Here is a 20225-nt window from a genome sequence, read left to right on the forward strand (position 1 = left end):
TATTAGGCAAATGAGTATTTTGTCCACATCATCCTCTTCATGCATGTTGTCTTACTCCAAGCTGTATAGGCTCGAAAGCCTACTACCAATTAAGCATATTAGGTGATGTGCATCTCTGTAATGAGAAGGGGTGTGGTCTAATGACATCAACACCCTATATCAGGTGTGCATAATTATTAGGCAACGTCCTTTCCTTTGGCAAAATGGGTCAAAAGAAGGACTTGACAGGCTCAGAAAAGTCCAAAATAGTGAGATATCTTGCAGAGGGATGCAGCAGTCTCAAAATTGCAAAGCTTCTGAAGCGTGATCATCGAACAATCAAGCGTTTCATTCAAAATAGTCAACAGGGTCGCAAGAAGCGTGTGGAAAAACCAAGGCGCAAAATAACTGCCCATGAACTGAGAAAAGTCAAGCGTGCAGCTGCCAAGATGCCACTTGCCACCAGTTTGGCCATATTTCAGAGCTGCAACATCACTGGAGTGCCCAAAAGCACAAGGTGTGCAATACTCAGAGACATGGCCAAGGTAAGAAAGGCTGAAAGACGACCACCACTGAACAAGACACACAAGCTGAAACGTCAAGACTGGGCCAAGAAATATCTCAAGACTGGTTTTTCTAAGGTTTTATGGACTGATGAAATGAGAGTGAGTCTTGATGGGCCAGATGGATGGGCCCGTGGCTGGATTGGTAAAGGGCAGAGAGCTCCAGTCCGACTCAGACGCCAGCAAGGTGGAGGTGGAGTACTGGTTTGGGCTGGTATCATCAAAGATGAGCTTGTGGGGCCTTTTCGGGTTGAGGATGGAGTCAAGCTCAACTCCCAGTCCTACTGCCAGTTTCTGGAAGACACCTTCTTCAAGCAGTGGTACAGGAAGAAGTCTGCATCCTTCAAGAAAAACATGATTTTCATGCAGGACAATGCTCCATCACACGCGTCCAAGTACTCCACAGCGTGGCTGGCAAGAAAGGGTATAAAAGAAGAAAAACTAATGACATGGCCTCCTTGTTCACCTGATCTGAACCCCATTGAGAACCTGTGGTCCATCATCAAATGTGAGATTTACAAGGAGGGAAAACAGTACACCTCTCTGAACAGTGTCTGGGAGGCTGTGGTTGCTGCTGCACGCAATGTTGATGGTGAACAGATCAAAACACTGACAGAATCCATGGATGGCAGGCTTTTGAGTGTCCTTGCAAAGAAAGGTGGCTATATTGGTCACTGATTTGTTTTTGTTTTGTTTTTGAATGTCAGAAATGTATATTTGTGAATGTGGAGATGTTATATTGGTTTCACTGGTAAAAATAAATAATTGAAATGGGTATATATTTGTTTTTTGTTAAGTTGCCTAATAATTCTGCACAGTAATAGTCACCTGCACACACAGATATCCCCCTAAAATAGCTAAAACTAAAAACAAACTAAAAAAACTACTTCCAAAAACATTCAGCTTTGATGGGTTCATTGAGAACATGGTTGTTGTTCAATAATAAAATTATTCCTCAAAAATACAACTTGCCTAATAATTCTACACTCCCCGTATATATGTTTGCACATTTCATTTCTTGTTAAATGCTATCTCTATTGTATTGATTGTACGGCCTCTACAACTTGAGATTTTAGCATGTCGATGGTAAAATTCGTTTGCCTCACCTGTTCATTAAGCAACTGATGCCTTTAACGGAAGAGCTCATTTGCAGACTTTTAGGAGTAATCCCGTTTTGTTGGCATCTGAGGCTGAATCTCAGGTGGTTCCTGTAGTCCGCCATCTTACATGCTGTTTGCGCATACTGACGTACAAGCTTTAGGCCGTCCTTGCCAAAGTAGGTTAAAACATCTTGATGCATTCTCAATCATCCAGGAAAGTAAATCTCCAAAAGTTGATTCTGTTCATCTGGACGTAGCGTTTTGTGGGAGAAACGTTTCGTCACTCATCCAAGTGACTTCTTCAGTCTCAGCTGACTGCAGGTTTCCCCAATCTTATAAACAGCACATTTGCATAATGACTGAAACCAGCCCACTGAAGGAACAATGGGCTGGGAGGTCAGTTCCTTAATCGTAATTATGCAAATTCTCATGACCATTGATCAACAACAATTGACCAAAACACACTGATCAAAGACCACTGATCAATGGCCATGAGTACCATTCACAGAGAGTTGGGGAATGGCTGCAATCACAGCATTGCCATCTTACAATGCTGTTATTGCAGCCATTGGTCAGTGGTTGTCGATATTTTTATCACAACTGGGGCAGTAGTCGTGTGAAGGTGAGAAAGGAGGATCCAATGGCGGACAGTGGTGGAGGTGCAAGTGGGATTTATTTACAGTGAACAAAACAAAGATGTGGGCAGAACAGAACATAAACCTAATTTGGGAAAACTAACACAAAAGGAGGACACGGGGCGAGGCACAGAGAGACACGGTGAACACGGAATAATGCAGGGTTCACAGAAGGTTCACAGAAGGTTCACAGAAGGTTCACAGAAGGTTCACAGAAGGTTCACAGAAGGTTCACAGAAGGTTCACAGAAGGTTCACAGAAGGTTCACAGAAGGTTCACAGAGGATGTACACGGAGGATCCGACGACGAGTAGAAGCCAACCCACACTATAAATACACACCAGGTAATGAGGAGATGACACACAGGGGTGGACACAGCTGACACTAATGGACATAACGAGAAGCAGACCTACAAAGTAAAACCAGAAACACACCGACTCTTTTACAACACCAAACGCAAGGACCCGAATGGAGCACAGAGGGAAGACACAGGTAGGGATAATAAACACGACAACCAAACCCAAAGAACTAATACAAATTCAGAATAAACACCAAACACAAGATGAAACCAAAATGAAACACAAAACGCTGGGTCAACAACCCAGGACCATGAGAATTTTAGTAATTCAGGGTAAATTTGTAGTTTATTATTAACAGGAACACAGTGAAAAGAAACTATATCATTCGGATTGTCTACATTGGAAAGTACTTCCTCTTCCGCCTTTCATAGTAATGTGCGAAATAAATGTGTTGCAGCCCCTTGGTGTGTGCACTCACAACAATGGCTGAGCGTAAATGCAGTCATGTGTGGACGTATTTTACCTCCACAAACAGTCGAGACGTGGTTTGCGATACATGTGGCAAGAAAGTGAGGTGTTGTGGCAACACCACTAATCTCAAACACCTCAGAGTAAATCATATCACAGAATATGACGAGTGTATGTTGAGGCGAACTGAAGAGGAAGAGAGGGACAGGTGCTGCTAGGGTGAGACAGACGTCTCTGACCTTTAGTGCTGCAGGCAAGGTGTTCAAATAGCGCACAACTTCAGTTTTTTTATTTCTATATGATGAACTCTGCATTATTAAGCGATAAGAACAAGTAATCTGATGTCCTGTAATCATTACGAAGCTATAATTTGAACATACAATAAATAAAATGTTTTCGTACAAAGTATCGCTATCGGATCAGAATCGTCAATACCGCCCTGAATTTTACTTGGTATTGTTATATTGTATTTAACTTAATGTATATAATTCACTCACTTATTGCACATAATGTCCTTTTTGTATTTATCTACATACTTACTGTATATAAAGTTTTTTCTCTCTCTCAAAGCCTGTCCAAATTCGAAGACTCCCCCAAACGTGGTCAAAAAGTGCGTCCTTTATTTCCCCGGATTTGAAGAATGGCACGGGTATATACTTCGTGGCCCAACGTATCCCAGAATTCATAGCACGGCCCAGCCAATTCCAGTTTTTAATAATGGCGGCAGCGTCTTAGTTTTAATATTATTTAATATTATTATATTGGTAAAATAAATCCGCTTGGCATCTTTCTTGGCCTTAAGACAACAATTCTGATGGCTATAGATCCAAACGGGACACAGAAAAAAAAAAAAAAAAAAGAAGTTTTAATATTACACTTATTATTCTTTCTGGGTCACAAAATAAACTTTTAATGTATTTTCAAGCGAGAATGTAGCTGAGTAAACTTCAAATATCTGCTTGGTTTATCCAGACATCGCATATTTGCAAAAGCGCTCCGACGTTTTCTTAGACGTCTGTTACCCACCAGCTCGATAGCTAGCCGGGGTTCAAGGCTCACTAGAGCCGGCAAGGACACCAGACTCCCGCCACATCATTTTCAAACCCCCGTGTTCTTTCGCTACTCAGGTTAAACATGATATATAAGTCACTCGGATCATTTAAAAATGTTATTGTTTGGCTTTTTACAGTGTTTTATTTGTACCTCAGTAAATTGGTTTGGCTGAGATTAAAATTATAGAAAAATTATACAAAACAGATTCCAAAAAAGTTGGGACACTAAACAAATTGTGAATAAAAACTGAATGCAACGATGTGGAGATGGCAAATGTCAATATTTTATTCAGAATAGAACATAAATCACGGAACAAAAGTTGAAACTGAGAAAATTTATCATTTTAAGGGAAATATATGGTCCAAAAAAGTTGGGACACTAAACAAATTGTGAATAAAAACTGAATGCAACGATGTGGAGATGGCAAATGTCAATATTTTATTCAGAATAGAACATAAATCACGGAACAAAAGTTGAAACTGAGAAAATTTATCATTTTAAGGGAAATATATGGTGATCCAAAATGTCATGGTGTCAACCAAGGTTATTATCGTTAACGAAAACTAACGAAATACTGAAAACTAGAAGTGAAAAACCATTTTTGTTAACGGAAATAAAAAAAACAAAAAAAGGAAAACTAACTTATAACTGTAATGTGTGCTCACAAAACTAACTAAAATTAACTGAATTTATAGCAAAAATGTGTTTAGTTTTCATTGATGTGTGAGTGTCAATACAATAGTCAAGGGTGAAAATGAAGTTTAGTTTCCAGATTTTTTCTTGCTGTGTCTCATTATGCCAGCAGGTGGCAGCACGTTAGTCGAGTCGTCTGTGTTGCTGCTCCGCCCACGCGCAGAATCATGTCAGGAAAAGTCGGGAGAAAGCGCCAGAGTCCAATTTGGGATTACTTTGAATATGACTGTGTTTTGGATGAAGCAAGTGTCTTGTAGTGGAAAGAGACAAATTATGAGGGACATTTCTAAAGGGAAAAAAATCCCACAAACCTTAAAGTGCACTTGAAAAGCTCACACAAGAAGGCTTACCTTGAGAAGGTAAGGGAGCACACTCAACCCTCATCCCCAGAAACAGACGCTAACCCCAGGCAAGGCAGCGTGATGCATCCCGAGACAACAGGACGGGGACATCTACATAACTGTGTGAGTCAATTGCCTTCAAAAAGTTTATCAATTCACTTGAACCAAAATTACGAACACCCGGTGCTGCAAGAGTTAATAGTCTCATTGGGGCCAAGATATACATTTTATAGTTGCCTGGTATCAATGGTTGTTCATCTGCCTTTATTTATTTATTTATTTAAAGAACCCATAGGTGGGAATGTGAGTTGTCTGTCTCTGCGTGTTAGCCCTGCGACAGACAGGCGACCTGTCCAGGGTGCAGGGTATGGTAGCTGGAATAGCAACATACCCAAGGATAAGCAGAAGAGAATGACTGATATGATGAAACTGGGATTTTGTTACACTTAATTATTGCAAACACAACTAAAACTATAACTGAAACTAATCAAAACTAAAGTGAAACTAAGGATTTTCAAAAAAATAAAAACTAAACTAAACTAGCAAACAATTGGTAAAAACGAACTAAAACTGATATAAAATTTAAAATCTGAAGTCAAAACTAAATAAAAATAAAAACTAATGAAAATTGCAAAACTATTAAGACCCTGGTGTCAACAAATCCCCCAAAAGTTGGGACAAGGCCATTTTCTCTCCCCTTCTTCTTACAACATTCAACAGACGTCTGGGGGGTCAGGGGAGGGGGGTGGGGGGTACGCCCCCCACACCTCCATTCCCGAGCTTAAAAACTGGCATCTTTTTGTACGTACGAGCACGCGCGCATGCACTCTCATGCACGCGCGTTCACTCATCCGACATTTTAAACAGATCCCAGACATTTTGTGGTCAAAATGAAAGACTGATGTAGGGCTAATGATAACAGCAAACCCAGTAGTAATAAAGCCTAAAACCTCATATAGACCTAGAGTGAAACAGTATCCACTCAAACCAGATGCAGAAGTAGGGATTAAGCCTGTAATAGAAAGCATTATTAAAGCAGGGATACTGGTAGCATGTAATACGCCCATTTTTCCAGTAAAAAAAACAGATTCTCAATCGTGGCGCATGGTTCAAGACTTGAGGGCTGTAAATCAAGCTGTAGAAAGTATTGCACCATGTGTCCCAGACCCTCATATCTTGTTAAATCAGATAAGACCAGGCATGAGCTATTTCACAGTGGTAGATCTGAGTAATGCTTTCTTTTCCATACCAGTACATAAGAGCTCGCAAGGTTGGTTTGGATTTACATACCAAGGTAAAAAATATACCTACACTAGATTACCGCAAGGTTTTTGTGACAGTCCGACCCTTTTCATGCAAGCAATAACTAATTGTCTGTCTGATTTCATGATACCATCCCATTCACAGATCCTAGTTTATGTGGATGATATTTTGATAGCGTCTGACTCAGAACAAAATTGTAAAACTACGTCTATAGCACTGTTGACACATTTGGCAAAAACAGGGAATAAAGCATCACTTTCAAAGTTACAGTGGGTACAGGAAGAGGTGAAATTCCTAGGTCACCAGCTTAGTTCAGCAGGAAAAAGCATATACCCGGAAAGGAAAGCAGCTATTTTAGCAGCTCCTAGGCCAGTGACAAAGAAACATATGATGCAATTTCTAGGACTGACTAATTATTGTCGTTCATGGGTGCCGAACTTTACTGAAGTAAGTCAACCACTGTTGGACATGATGTACAGTGAGTCCTTAGCTATGTCAGATAGTCTAAGCTGGACTCCGGAGGGAGAGCAGGCATTCTGCACGTTGAAACAACTGTTGACAAGCGTGACTGTGTTAGGATTGCCTGATTATAAGCCGTTTGTCCAGACAGTTGACTGCAAAGGACGTTTTATGACTTCAATGTTAGCACAAGACAGCGGGGGAAAAATGAAGCCAGTAGCTTACTATTCTAAAAGATTAGATCCAGTTGCTTGTGCTTTGCCTCTGTGTGTGAGATCAGTGTGTGCAGCAGCTCAGGCTGTTCAATGTTCCGGGGAAATAGTTTTATTTCACCCTTTGACACTGTTACTTCCACACGAGGTGGATGTTTTACTACTGCAGACTAAAATGACATTTCTGTCACCTGCAAGACACTTGTCTTTAATGTCACTATTACTCTCACAACCACACATAACCATAAAGCGGTGCACAACGATGAATCCGTCAACCCTGTTGCCAATGGAGGAAGAGGGCACTCCTCATGTGTGTAGAGAGCACGTGGAGAAGGAGTGTAAGCCGAGGGATGACTTAACGGATGTGCCACTTGGTGAGGGAAAGGTTTGGTTTGTTGATGGTTCGAGTTTTAAAACAGCAGAGGGACAGGCTAAGACAGGTTTTGCTGTAGTAGATAGTGAGAAAGTTATTTGTGCAGGACAACTAGCATGTTCCATGTCTGCTCAAGCAGCAGAGATAGTAGCTTCAATGGAAGTGTGTAAAGAAACAAAATGTGACAATATACACTGAGTCAATATGCATTTGCTACATTACATTTCTTTGCAGTGCAGTGGGCAAGACGAGGTATGACAACCTCGACAGGGAAACCTGTAGAACACGCCAAACTCCTGCAAAATCTGCTGGAGGCCATATTATTGCCCAGTAGAATTGCCGTTTGTAAATGTGCTGCACATACCAGAGGGAAAGATCCAGTTGCATTATGGTAAATGGCCTGTATTTGTATAGTGCTTTAGTAGTCCCGAAGGACCCCAAAGCGCTTTACACATCCAGTCATCCACCCATTCACACACACATTCACACACTGGTGATGGCAGCTACATTGTAGCCACAGCCACCCTGGGGCGCACTGACAGAGGCGAGGCTGCCAGACACTGGCGCCACCAGGCCCTCTGACCACCACCAGTAGGCAATGGGTGAAGTGTCTTGCCCAAGGACACAACGACCGAGACTGTCCAAGCCAGGGCTCTAACCGGCAACCTTCCGATTACAAGGCTAACTCCCATTACGGGGCGATCTCTTGAGCCACGATTGCCCCGTGGCTCAAGAGTTAGGGAATGCTTTTGCAGATAAGATCGCAAAAGAGGCAGCTTTAGGAGCACATGGTGTTCACATTTTAGCAGTGCAACAGCAGCAGACATTGCCTATTACATGAGCTGTATTGGCAGACATGCAGGCCCACTCACCTACTGCAGAAAAACAGTTGTGGCTCACAAAAGGAGCGAGCTTGCAAGATGATGTTTATTATCTGTGTGTGTGGAGGAGGTGTGGTCCGGGGCATGAGTGAAGTTGGCCCCCCCACCTTCTTCAAATCCAACAAACGTGGTATCAAACGTTTGTGCTACGTTTGTGCTGGTTTGTGCTGCTAAAATTTTCGTTTGTGCTACTATCATTTTAAAGATATTAATAAAGATTTCTAGAGGTCATCAGAGGTCAACCAGCCCCCCCATATTAATGGAATCAAACAAAATTCATGTCAAACGTTTGTGCTGGTTTGTGCTGCAAAAATGTTTGTTTGTGCTGCTAACATTTTAAAATTTTTAATAAAATAACGTCTTGATGCGTGCTTAATCATCCAGGTAAGTAAATCCCAAAAGGTTGATTCTGTTCATCTGGACATTTTCAGTTGGAGAAATGTTTCGTCACTCATCCAAGTGACTTCTTCAGTCTCAGCTGACTGCAGGTTTCCCCAACCTTATAAACACACTTGAGTGAAGTTGCCCCCCTACCTTCTTCAAATCGAACAAAATTGATGTCAAACATTTGTCCTGCAAATTATTTTGTTTGTGCAGGTTATGTTTCCCTAATTTTGTAAACAATACATGTACAGTGAGAGAGATGTTACATCTGTCTTCACTTGCATCCCAGTCATAGAAGCGTTGGAGGTCGTTCATAAGAGATTACAGGATCACCCCAACCTCAGCAACAGGACCACTCTCAGCACTGATCAGTTGTGTTTGCTTTTGGAACTGTGTCTTAATTCCACCTATTTTGCATAAGGGTCAGTACAGGCAGAAATCTAGGTGTGCCATGGGTTCCCACAGGCCCCTGGTCAAAGTCACCAAACCAGTTCGTAAGCAGGTACAGGTGTGGCCAGAAGGGTCCTCAGAGGCACTGCTTTTCCACCACAGGCTGCCACACACGACAACACCACAGACTTTCAGGAATATACAGAAACTGTCACTGCCTACATCCCAAAATGCATCGATGATGTCACAGAGACCAGGACTATCACTGTCCGGGCCAATCAGAAACCATGGCTCACAGGTCAGGTTTAAATGCTCCTAAGGTTGAAAAATGCAAGCCTTCAGAGCCGGGAATTAGGTGAGTCTAAGAACAGCAAGGGCAAACCTGTCACGTGGCATCAGCGACAGCAGAAATACTTGGAGGCAGTGGCAAGGAATACAAACCATCACAGACTACAAGCCCACTCTACAGACCGTGGTGACACAATCGCCAGACAGTGTGTGGAGATCCCTTGCCAAAATCAGTACACGCAAAGCTCCAGGTGCTGATAACATCCTTGGACGAGCACTGACGGACTATGCTGTGGAACTCACAAATGTCTTCACAGACATCTTTAACACATCACTAGGGTCAGGCCGTCGTTCCCACATGCCTCAAAGCCTCCACCATCATTACTGTACCCAAGAAGTCATCTATCTCCTGCTTTAAGGACCACCGTCCTGTCAAACTCACCTCCATCATTATGAAGAGCTTTGAACGGTTAGTCATGCATCAAATCAAATTATCGCTTTCCCCCAACCTGGATCCATTTCAGTTCGCATACCGGTCAAAACGCTCAACCGATGATGGAATTTCAGCTGCCCCTCACTCAGCCCTCACACATCTGAACACTAGAGACTCATATGTCAGAGTGCTGTTCATAGACTTCAGTTCAGCATTCAACACCATCATTCCCCAGCAACTCATTCACAAACTGGATCTGCTGGGGATCAGCACCTTGCTGTATAACGGGCTGCTAGATTTCTTGACAGGAAGACAGCAGACAGTACGGGTCGACAGCAACACCTCCAGCCCAAGAACACTGAATACGGGGGCTCCTCAAGGATGTGTGTTGAGCCCCCTTCTCTTCACTCTGCTGACCCACGACGAGATCTACTACAGGGGTGAAGTTAACCATCTGCCAGAGTGGTACAGCAACAACAACCTGTCCCTGAATGTGGAGAAGACCAACAGCGACTCTACTTCCTCTGCAAACTGAGAAGCACAAGAGATTCAACCCCCATTATGAGCACCTTTTACAGAGGCACAGTTGAGAGTATCCTCACCAGCTGCATCACTGTGTGGTATGACTCCTGCACTGGGTTCTGCAGGACAAAATGACAACGGGTAGTGAGAGCAGCCGAGAGCATTGTGGGGACCTCTCTTGCCCCCCTCCCCAGGAGATCTACTGCACCTGCCTCATCTGGAAGGTCCTCTCCATTACAGGTGACTCCACTCATCCCTTCAGCAGCGTCTTCAGTTTGCTGCCATCAGGAAGGATACTGAAGAGCCTCCGGGCCAGAACCAGCAGACTGAGAGACAGCTTCGTCCATCGGGCTGTCAGGATGCTGACCATCTCTGAATCGAGAAGGGGGGCCCAAGGGTACATCTTTTGCCATCTTACAATGCTGTGATTGTAGCCATTCCCCACTTTCTGTGAATGGTACTCATGGCCATTAATCAGTAGGCTTTGATTAGTTGTCATTGATCAATGGTCATAGGAATTTGCATACTAACAATCATGGAACTAACCCCCCAGCACATTGTTCATTCAGTGGTGCTAGTTTCCTTCACTATGCAAATGTACTGTTTATAAGGTTGGGAAAACCTGCAGTCAGCTGAGACTGAAGAAGTCACTTGGATGAGTGACGAAACGTTTCTCCAACTGAAAATGTCCAGATGAACAGAATCAACCTTTTGGGATTTACTTACCTGGATGATTAAGCACGCATCAAGACGTTATTTTATTAACATTTTTAAAATGTTAGCAGCACAAACAAACATTTTTGCAGCACAAACCAGCACAAACGTTTGACATCAATTTTGTTTGATTTGGGTAATGTGGGGGGGCTGGTTTACCTTTTGACCTTTACCTTTTCATTAATATCTTTAAAACAGAGGCAGCACAAACGACAATTTTAGCAGCACAAACGTAGCACAGTTGATTGACACCCATTTTGTTTGATTTGGGTAATGTGGGGGGGCTGGTTGACCTCTGATGACCTCTAGAAATTTTTATTAATATCTTTAAAATGATAGTAGCACAAATGAAAATTTTAGCAGCACAAACCAGCACAAACATAGCACAACTGATTGACACCAATTTTGTTTGATTCCATTAATATGGGGGGGCTGGTTGACCTCTGATGACCTCTAGAAATCTTTGTTAATATCTTTAAAATGATAGCAGCACAAACAAAAAATTTTGCAGCACAAACGTAGCACAAACGTTTGATACCACTTTTGTTGGATTTGAAGAAGGTGGGGGGGCCAACTTCACTCACATAGAACAGCTGATGGCATTGATGACAGTTTCCTTCCCCTTTTTAGTGAGACAGGAGAGGAGCAGAGGGGAGGCTGGGATCAGCTGAGACCGGAGCTGTCCAGATTACGGACTGTCACAACAAATGAAAACTCAAAATAAACGTGGCATCTGGCAATAAAGAACTGTGTGTGTGTGTACGTGTGTGAAGTGCATCTCACAAGTGGTGCTGAAACCCTGTCTGTGTGGGGATGTCTGACCCACATGCTGTGCTGCCGAGATGGTGAAGATGAGCCAAGACCAGGCAGCTGCCCAGCGCGATCACCTGGCAAAGCTGCAGGAGCAGGCGGACCAGCAGACCCAGGTTCTGGAGCGGTTGGTTGGAGCTGCTGCTCTCAGCCTTTGACCAGGTGATTGAGATTGATGGTCACGTGGTGCGCCCTGAAGCCGTGCGGACGTACCCGCACTTCATTTTATTAAAAGATAAGTTATATCGAGTGAGTCGTGACACTCGCATGGAGGGGACACACGCCCAGTTGTTGGTGCCGCAGGGCCGCCTGGAAAATCATTTCCCGGCGGCCCTCATTATAACCCCATGGTAGGGCATATGGGATATGAAAAAACTCTGGAGTGAATAACGGCCCGATTTTATTGGCCGGGCATCCGAGCGGATGTGCGCCACTGGTGCGCGTCCTGCCTGGACTGCCAACTTGTTAAACAGCCGGCCCTACCAAAAACGCCTTTGCACCCGCTCCCACTCATGGAGGTTTGCGTAAGTCCTAGTAAATGATTTTCTCGAGTGTGTACGTTACACATGCTAATTTTTAAAATCGTTTTTATTATTTTGCTAGCTAGCAAACTCCCGGGATAAATGATTGAAATGCACTCAGTGTGATGCAATACGGTGCCGCTATTCTAACAGTTAGTTATTGCAGGGTAATTTATGGAATATGCTGTGAATTTAACCAAGATTACACAGCAGTAGCAGTAATGCCAGTTACTTCCCCAAAGTGAAAGCTTTAAACGTTAGCCCGATGCTTAACTAGCCAACTCAAGCTTTCTGATTGAAGGCTAAAAGCAGCGTTGTCACCAAGTAAACAGAATATTGATTATATTTTGGTGTATTGCTGCAGTTTTTTCAAGTATTAACTTGGTGCTTTTGGCAACCTTAGGGGGAAATAATGGCAATATGACTGATCCATATGGACACAAAGAATATAGACTTTTTTGTGCTACCGAAGTTCCCTCGCTTTCATTCAAAATCTGTTTATCGTTAAACAACTTAAAGATTATAATGGCTTCAAACTCACATTGATACGGAGCCCCGCAGGGGACATGGGAGAAAAAAAAATTAAGACGGACTTTTGCGAGATCTCGCAAAACTATCTTGGGATCTCGCAAAAGTTTTGCGAGATCTCGCAAAACTAACTCGGGATCTCGCAAAACTTTTAGCCGCATTCGTCAGACGCTGGCTCGAAGCCGCCCGGGAGGTCGAGGCACGATGTGCCGGGAAAGCGGTGTTCTTCCCGGCTGTAGTAGGTCTCGACCTCCCGTTAGCTTCGAGCTAACGGGAAGAATGCGGCTAAAACTTATCCTATTGGTGGCTCAGCTGGTTAATAAAGAGGGACAACTTCTTACTTACAACGACTTTATTGCACTATATAATTTTCCAATCAGTGTTCAGGAATTCTCAATGGTGCTTGGTGCCATACCCTCAGCGACTTTAATGTTATATAAAAATACTGACAGCTCAATATCTACCTCAGTCACTCTCCCTGATCCAGCTGAGTCACCAATAGGAAAAATCTGCTTTTAACAGGAACTTGGTAACAGCAATAAGAGAATACGTAGTTTATTCCAAGAATGCTCCACATCGAAAGGAGCCAGCTGAGGTGGTTCGGGCATCTGGCAAGGATGCCCCCTGGGCGCCTCCTGGGTGAGGTGTTCCAGGCATGTCCCACCGGGAGGAGGCCCCGGGGCAGACCCAGGACACGCTGGAGAGATTATATCTCTCGGCTGGCCTGGGAACGCCTTGGTATTCCCCCGGACAAGCTGGAGGAGGTGGCTGGGGAGAGGGAGGTCTGGACCTCTTTGCTTAGGCTGCTACCCCCGCGACCCGACCTCGGATAAGCGGATGAAGATGGATGGATGGATGGATTCCAAGAAGATATCGTCTCTCTCCCATATATAATATCTTATTGGAACCGATATGTTCCAGATATCAAGTGTGTTACGACACAACACCCCCTTCCATAAGAATTAAACAACCCTCCTATTGTTTAATTCCCAAACTATGAAATTGCTCTCGACAGGGCGTCAGCGATGACATTTTCCGTCCCTTTCTTATGTTCGATTTGCAGGTTGAAATCTTGCAAAAGAAGGGACCAACGCATAAGTCTCTGATTTGAGTTTTGCATCTGGGAGAGAAACACCAATGGATTGTGGTCAGTGAACACTTGAACAGGGATAGAGCTGGATCCGATATACACCTCGAAATGCTGCAGGGCTAACAACAAGGCAAGGGCTTCCTTTTCAATAGTGCTGTAGTTCATCTGATGTTTGTTGAATTTTTTTTGAAAAATAACAAATTGGGCGATCCACCCCGCGATGGTCTTCCTGCATAAGGACAGCTCCTGCACCAGCCGCACTAGCGTCAACCTCGAGCTTGAAAGGGGACATGAAATTTGGTGCCGTAAGAACAGGGGAACTGCACAGTAATGCTTTCGCAGACTCGAAAGCAGTCTGCCAAACAGGCGTCCACACAAAAGGCTTCACCGGACTGATCAAATCGGTGAGAGGAACGACAACAGTGGCAAAGTTTTTACAAAAACCTCTGTAATAACCACACATTCCTAGAAATCGGCGCAGCGCCCTTCTCGTTTGTGGGACTGGAAACTCAACGATCGCCTGTATTTTCGCAGTCACCGGCAGTATCTGTCCCTGACCCACCTGTTTTCCCAGATACGTGATGGTAGCTCTGCCAAATTCACATTTGGCTAGGTTTAGTGTAAGCGAGGCTTTCTGAAAACGGCTGAAAACGAGAGAGAGTGTTTGTAAGTGGTCAGACCAGGTGGATGAGTAAATGACAACATCATCCAAGTAGGCATCGCAGTTATTCACGCCCGCCAGTACTTTGGCCATAAGGTGCTGGAAAGTAGCGGGTGCATTACGCAACCCAAACGGCATAACCGTGTACTGGAGAAAATGATCTGGCGTGACAAAAGCAGATATTTCAGATGCTCTGGGAGTTAAAGGTACTTGCCAGTAACCTTTTAACAGATCAAGTTTGGTTACAAAAGATGCCGATCCCACTCTATCAATACAATCCTCCATTCTAGGAAGAGGAAATGAATCAGGTTTGGTAACAGCGTTAACTTTCCTGTAATCATTACAAAACCGAGGAGTGTTGTCAGGTTTTGGTACCAGCACACGCGGCGAACTCCATGCGCTGGCGCTCGGAAAGGCTAAACCGTGTTCTAAGAGATAGTCAACTTCCTTCTGCATTATCGCTCTTTTCACTGGGTTCACTCGATAGGCATGCTGCTTAATCGGTTTATGTCCTTCCACATCAATGTCGTGGCACAGGACCGCAGTTTGACGAGGATGGTCAGAAAAAAGTGATAAATTGTTCTCTATCAGATCAGTGATGTCAGCTCGAGCGGGCTCAGACAGGTGGACTAAATATGTGTCTATATCGTTTAAGATCTCCGAATTTTTCAACCGGCCGCTACCCAGCGCTTCACTTTTCTGGAGTAGCCCGTCATCAGAGGGTTCATAAGGAGAAACAACACTAGCGGCGCACACTGGAGACGGCGCACCCGAAGGGCTCCTCGAGTGATACGATTTTAACATATTAATATGACAAACCCTAGACTTTCTCCGGCGGTCTGGGGTCTGGATCACATAATTGTGGTCACTGAGTTTCTGTTCCACCACATATGGGCCAGCGAACTGGGCCTTACCACAGGCAGCAACACCAACACTTTCTCACCCGGCTGGAAACTTCTGCAAACAGCCTTTTTATCATAATGAGCTTTCATTTTAGCCTGCGTATGTGACAGATTTTCTCGAGCTAACTGACATGCAAGGTGGAGTTTTTCCCGAAGTCCGCTAACATAATCCAGGACATTATGCTGGGTTTCAGAAGTTTCTGACAACCACTTCTCCTTCAGAAGCCGGAGGGGACCGCGGACCACGTGTCCAAACACCAGATACATCGGACTGAATCCCAAGGATTCCTGAGTGGTCTCCCTGACGGCAAACAACAATAACGGCAGACCCTCATCCCATTCTCTATCCGACTCTGCGCAGAACTTGCGCAGCATAGCTTTGAGGGTTTGATGGAATCTCTCCAGAGCACCTTGACTTTCCGGGTGGTATGGACTGGATTTTACATGTTTTATGTGCAACTCCTCCACAACCTGTGCAAACACTTTTGAAGTAAAATTTGTTCCTTGGTCTGTTTGAATAACCTTTGGAAGCACGAAAGTAGAGAAAAACTTAAGTAGTGCTTTTATCACCGGTTTTGCTTTCAGCGTGCGTAGTGGAATTGCCTCTGGGAACCTTGTTGCTGAACACATTATTGTAAGTATGTATTGGTGTCCGGATTTAGTTTTTGGCAGGGGACCCACACAATCCAATATTACTTTTTCAAACGGCTCACCTATTACTGGAATAGGATGTAACGGAGCAGGTGGGATGGGTCTGTTAGGTTTCCCCGCCATCTGACATGTGGTACAGGTACGGCAATATGCCACCACATCAGCTTTCAGCCCCGGCCAAAAGAAGTTGCGCAACACCCGATGATAAGTTTTGTTCACCCCAAGATGTCCAGCCATGCTGGCATCATGCGCTTAGCTAAGCACCTGCCCTCGATGTGGCTTCGGCACCACCACCTGCGTAGCACCAGGCAAACCACTCCGGTCAGGGGACCACCTCCTCATAAGAACTCCATCTTGCACAAAATAAGAAGTGGGGGATTCACTTTCTGCACTCTTGGCTGCGGATAGAAAACAGGGAGCCAGTGATGAGTAGGGATGGGTACCATGATGGCACCGGTTCTGACATAGACGGTAGTAACCAGACCGAGAAGCAGCGCACATTTCGGTGCTTTATTTCGGTGCTTTTTTTTCCTGAGATGTCATACACTTTAGATTCTAGCCAATCATTTTACGTTTCCGAGGATAGTAGGCGGGTCCAGGTACGTACATTCTTTTAGAGCAGAGCTACAGATTAAAAAATGCCCAAGGCGAAGTGGTCAAAAGTCTGGCTGTACTTCACAGCAAAATATGCAATCTCAGCAGCCTGCAACAAGTGCTTTAAGCTGATACTGTGATACTGTCAAAGGAAGTAACACCTCAAATCCGATGAAACACCTGGCGACGCATAGCGTTTTTTTTAAAAGCCGAAAAATGCGCCGTATTTGATAGCTTGCTGCAAGACCTCACACTGAGTGCATCTGCTGCGGGTGGGTTGCCTGTTATCGGATGCGGAGTTAGCAACATCCCCCAAAAACCCCTAGCCCTGCCAGTGTAGCAGAAATGATGACGGATGATGATGGCAGCAGCAGCCGTTCTTCTCTGCGTGAGTAGCTTAATGTTGTTCGTGTATAATTTACGTTGAGTAGGCTAACCACTAATGCATGTAAGGTGAACTAGCAAACACCATAGTAGTTACATGCAACTGTCTTCTTGTTTGATGGCAGATACTCCCTTCACCCTGGCCAAAAAGGCTAAAATGACCAAAGAAAAAGTGGAAAACAGTTAAACATGAGAGGTTTTTGGACAAAGTTTGTGTTTTTTCCATTGTTTAAGCACTGCTTCCAGCCAAGAGTGATACCATATATGCCCCATAGCTGCAGAAAAGGCTAACATTGTTATCTTTTTACAAAAAAACAGCTGAACATGAGAGGTTTTTGGACCAATTTTGTGTTCTCCATTCTTTAAGCACCGGTTTGAGCACCGTTTAAGCACCGGTATCGGATAAAACCTAAATGATACCCATCCCTAGTGATGAGTCATTCTGCTGAGCGGTTATCAATGCATCCCTATTCAATTTTTCATCCAGCTCTGGCATCAGTTTTGTCACATCATTGCCGCTTCCTATTCTGCCACTCTCACGGCTGGGAGACTTTCTTTCATCTAGCGTCGCCATAAACGTGTCAGCAACATCCATAACATCGTCAAATTTGCGCGATTGCGCACGAGTAATAGCACAAACAGGAAACACACTTGATATAGGGGTGGCAGCATCAGTAACAGAAGGAACAGGCGTTTCCACCACTTCAGGCGGTGGAAAAACTGTCCCACCAGCCAAGTCATTTCCCAGAATAAATGAAACCCCTTTAATAGGCAACTGGGAACTCACGGCAACTTTAACATGCCCCGTTATCACGGGCGAATGCAAATGCACCTTGTGTAGCAGCGCCCGAAGAACGCTCATCTTAATTCCCAAACTAACACATCTGAATCACAAGCAGTTTTATCTGACAATGGCAGTATACTGTCCAACATAAATGACTGTGTCCCGAAGAATAGTAACAGGCACTTTATCCCTCTCTTCTCCCGTCACAGAAACAAAGCCTTTGGTGATAAATGGTTTAAAACGTGGCTCTATTTCCACATCCGCATGGTGCAAATCACGGGTGGAATGCAATTTAGGCGAAGGGACAACTTTGATAAGACCTACGCCGGCTGGATTTTTAGAGCCTTTGCGCTGCTCTTTCCTCCGGAGCGCGGGACAGACAGCGATCAGATGTCCAGGTTCGCGACAATAAAAACAGTCGCGACTACCACCATCCTCCTGTCTATCCTTCAGTCCTATCTTTGGTGATTTTATTGTCCTCTCCTGTCCCACCCTGATATTTTGTGCGACAGCGGCTGAAAATATAGTTTTGTGGGTGAGAGTAAACTCATCAGCCATCACTGCCGCTTTAGCAAGTGACGTCACCTTCTGCTCATTCAGATAAATGACTACTTGGTCCAGCAAACATTTTTTGAATTCCTCCAACTAAAGAAGCTCTTTCAGCCCCCCGAGATCCTTTACTTTACTGGCCTGCAACCATCGTTCAAACAAGCGACTCTTTTCACGGGCAAACTCCACAAATGTCTAATTGGCAGTTTTTTCACATTTCCTAAATTTTTGACGGTAGGCTTCTGGGACAAGCTCATACAGTGGGGCAAAAAAGTATTTAGTCAGCCACCAATTGTGCAAGTTCCCCCACTTAAAATGATGACAGAGGTCAGTAGTTTGCACCAGAGGTTACACTTCAACTGTGAGAGACAGAATGTGAAAAAAAAAATCCATGAATTCACATGGTAGGATTTGTAAAGAATTTATTCGTAAATTAGGGTGGAAAATAAGTATTTGGTCAATAACAAAAATACAACTCAATACTTTGTAACATAACCTTTGTTGGCAATAACAGAGGTCAAACGTTTACTATAGGTCTTTACCAGGTTTGCACACACAGTAGCTGGTATTTTGGCCCATTCCTCCATGCAGATCTTCTCGAGAGCAGTGATGTTTTGGGGCTGTCGCCGAGCAACACGGACTTTCAACTCCCGCCACAGATTTGCTATGGGGTTGAGGTCTGGAGACTGGCTAGGCCACTCCAGGACTTTCAAATGCTTCTTACGGAGCCACTCCTTTGTTGCCCGGGCGGTGTGTTTTGGATCATTGTCATGTTGGAAGACCCAGCCTCGTTTCATCTTCACAGTTCTCACTGATGGAAGGAGGTTTTGGCTCAAAATCTCACGATACATGGCCCCATTCATTCTGTCCTTAACACGGATCAGTCGTCCTGTCCCCTTGGCAGAAAAACAGCCCCATAGCATGATGTTTCCACCCCCATGCTTCACAGTAGGTATGGTGTTCTTGGGATGCAACTCAGTATTCTTCTTCCTCCAAACACGACGAGTTGAGTTTATACCAAAAAGTTCTACTTTGGTTTCATCTGACCACATGACATTCTCCCAATCCTCTGCTGTATCATCCATGTGCTCTCTGGCAAACTTCAGACGGGCCTGGACATGCACTGGCTTCAGCAGCGGAACACGTCTGGCACTGCGGGATTTGATTCCCTGCCGTTGTAGTGTGTTACTGATGGTGACCTTTGTTACTTTGGTCCCAGCTCTCTGCAGGTCATTCACCAGGTCCCCCCGTGTGGTTCTGGGATCTTTGCTCACCGTTCTCATGATCATTTTGACCCCACGGGATGAGATCTTGCGTGGAGCCCCAGATCGAGGGAGATTATCAGTGGTCTTGTATGTCTTCCATTTTCTGATGATTGCTCCCACAGTTGATTTTTTCACACCAAGCTGCTTGCCTATTGTAGATTCACTCTTCCCAGTCTGGTGCAGGTCTACAATACTTTTCCTGGTGTCCTTCGAAAGCTCTTTGGTCTTGGCCATGGCGGAGTTTGGAGTCTGACTGTTTGAGGCTGTGGACAGGTGTCTTTTATACAGATGATGAGTTCAAACAGGTGCCATTCATACAGGTAACGAGTGGGGGACAGAAAAGCTTCTTACAGAAGACGTTACAGGTCTGTGAGAGCCAGAGATTTTCCATGTTTGAGGTGACCAAATACTTATTTTCCACCCTAATTTACGAATAA

General features: G+C 44.3%; 2 protein-coding genes across 3 annotated transcripts in view; one reads left to right on the plus strand and one right to left on the minus strand.

Annotated features, from left to right (window-relative positions):
* The window catches only part of LOC120736832 (B-cadherin-like), a 66590-nt gene extending 64908 nt beyond the window's left edge, over nt 1-1682 (minus strand). For both annotated transcript variants that reach the window (XM_040037159.1, XM_040037165.1), the window contains exon 1: nt 1678-1682. The gene's annotated coding sequence lies outside the window, so the exon portion shown is untranslated. The remainder of the gene's footprint in view (nt 1-1677) is intronic.
* Nucleotides 1-20225, plus strand: part of LOC120736835 (cadherin-1-like) — a 271472-nt gene that overhangs the window by 112026 nt on the left and 139221 nt on the right. The window lies entirely within an intron of this gene.

The sequence above is a fragment of the Simochromis diagramma genome, unplaced genomic scaffold (genome assembly GCF_900408965.1).
Source record: "Simochromis diagramma unplaced genomic scaffold, fSimDia1.1 OVJJ01000197.1, whole genome shotgun sequence".
Classification (NCBI taxonomy): Eukaryota; Metazoa; Chordata; class Actinopteri; order Cichliformes; family Cichlidae; genus Simochromis; species Simochromis diagramma.